The following is a 2,660-nucleotide window of genomic DNA, read 5'->3' as shown; positions in this document are numbered from 1 at the left end:
ACTACTTTTTTTTTACTCCGCCAAACGGCAAGAAACTTTTTCCGCATGCTGGCATCACCCTCAACAGCACCCACGCCAGTTTGCATATTTTTCCGACGCTCGACGCGTTTCCTAGGATTTTCCCCGTGAAAATGCCGTAAAACACTGGCCGGATGTGACGCAACGTTCGTTTTGTGTCCGGTTTCGTTCCAACCTTGCATGGGGCCCTACGTAGGCCGTGCCCGCGTGTCCGACCACTTTGGTGCAATTGCATGCATGCGATCATGTGCCCACAGTGCAGCCAGGCTCTTTTACGGTCTACCGGAGGGGGGTTCCCGACTACTTTTTTTTGACTCTGCCAAATGTCACGAAACTTTTTCCGCTCGTTGGCATCACCCTCGACTGTACCCACGTACCCCTAGTGCAACGAGCAACGAACTTTGGTGCAATTGTCTGCAGTTTCAAAATTCTGTTTATTTTGTTTGCTGTCGTTTCATGATGATGATGCCATTGCATGTGTTATACTACCTGGGTTGACCGACGTGGTGAAAAAACGCACCCGTTCGTGTTATTGTCGCATGCCATGTTTTTTCCGTGTTACTGTCTCATGCATGTTTTTCATATACACGCCGCAGATTACCTCGCATCCCAGCCAACGGCCAGCGCCTCCCTCGAATCCCGCCGCCACGGACCCACCGAATCCCACCTACCCCAGACCCCAACTGGCCAACCAGCGCCTCCCTAGGATCCCACCACCACGACCGGATCAGCCTCGCTCCCCGCACACAGCGACTTTGACCCGCCCCGCCGCATCCTCCTCGATCTCCCCGCCCAATGCACGCCTCCAACACGCCCACACAAAAAAATTTCCCCGCGCGGGCGAGGGGAGGGTGGCGTGGGCCGTGGGAGTGGGCGAGTGGCGCCTTGCCACCATGGGCCGAACTGGGCCGGCCGGTGACAGCACAGAAAACGGCCTCCTGAGCCTTGCGTCGGCCGCGTGCACTGAGGGGCGAGTTGCAATGCCATATTTAGTCCCACCTCGGAAGCTGGGGGGGGGGGGGCGCTTGGAGCGACTTAAATAGCTGCTTCCGCCCCACACCTCGAACTCCTTTAATCTAACTCCTCAGTGCTCCGTTGGACCCCGTTTCTGGGACCGTTAGTGGGCTCAATCAGCCGCGCGAGTCGCCTACGGGCTTGATTTGGGGTAACTTCTCCTCTATGGGCTCATCATCGGTGGTTGGGTTCTTTCTTTTATGTTGCTTAAATTTTTTGCCAGTATTTTATGTGTTTACTTCACCTTTTTACAGCATCAATGGAAATATCCCATTAATAACAAAAACTATATCAATAAGTGATACATTATACAACCATTCCATTACTCGTTAAAGCAACATAATTTCGTTCATATTTTTTTATGTGTTTACTTCTCCTTTTTACAATATCAATGGAAATATTCCATTAATAACAAAAACCATATCAATAAGTGATACATTCTACAACCATTCCATTACTCGTTGAAGCAACATAATTTCGTTCATATTTAGGATATTTTACATTCAAACGAAATTTTACATGAAAGATTACGGCAGTGGAAAGATTAACACTAAAACAAATCTAACTACTCCTCCTCGCTACTCACAAGATCAACCACTACCGTCTGCCCGCCGTCTTCACCGCCGTCTTCGCCGCCGTCTGAGTCATCGGAACTGCCCAAGTCTCCGAAAAATTCTTCCAAGGTAGACGACTGTTGCGCTAGTGTATCGGTCGACTCCCTGATCGCCTGCCAGTATCCCGGCTCGTCTGCCGGGTCCCTCGGGTCAACAACATCCTCCGGCGGCATCCAACCGGTCTCTGACGTGGAGTTCCGGATCGCGCGGATCAAACCCGGCGACTCCAACGGGTCGCCCTCCTCTTGCATCGTCGCTAGTTCCGGCGGGATGTGAAACTCAGGGGCGGCCGCTGGAGCGGCGGGAGCGGCCGGCGCGCCTGCGCAAGCGCGCCGACCGACACGGGCCTGCACAACCGGGGCGGTGGGGGCGCGAGGGGCGCGTTTGGACCGTCCGCGCGGATGCCCCGAGACTTGTAGAAGCTGACGACGGTGTCGAAGTCGCGGCCTACCCAAAAGTTGAGGCGACCTTCGGGGTTCCACGGACCGGGTTGGGCCGGCCCAGGCGTGGCATAGCCGTCGCTCGTCACGTGCCAGCCGTGTGCTAGGCGACACGACGGCGGCACGGGGATGCCGTGCCGGTAGATATCGACGGTCTGCGGCCCGCTGAGGCTAGAGGGCCACAGACCGCCCGGCGCGGCGCCGCGTCCACCACCTCGTCCACCACCGCTGTCGCCGCCTCCGCCGCCGCCAACTGCCCGGCGACTGCTCCCTGCGCCTCCACTGCCGCCTCCCCAGCCGAACCAACGCCGGCCGAAGCATCCGCGTCCACGAGGCATCGCGCCGGAGAGAGCCGCCGCCCCGAAGATCGATCGGAGAACGCGGGGTCGGGGATCGAAGAAAGAGGAGAGGCGGAGTCGGGGCGGTTTATGTGAGGCTAGCGCGCGGGTCGGGGGCGGATTTATGGGAGGGAGAGCGCGGGTCGGGGGCAGGCGAGGCGGCAGCGGGGGCGGGGGGCAGGCGGCAGCGCCTCAGCGGGGGCGGCCAACGCGAGGCGAGGCGGCAACGCGGCGCA

The sequence above is a fragment of the Triticum dicoccoides genome, chromosome 5A, assembly GCF_002162155.2.
Source record: "Triticum dicoccoides isolate Atlit2015 ecotype Zavitan chromosome 5A, WEW_v2.0, whole genome shotgun sequence".
Lineage (NCBI taxonomy): Eukaryota > Viridiplantae > Streptophyta > Magnoliopsida > Poales > Poaceae > Triticum > Triticum dicoccoides.
This window is presented reverse-complemented; position numbering follows the sequence as displayed.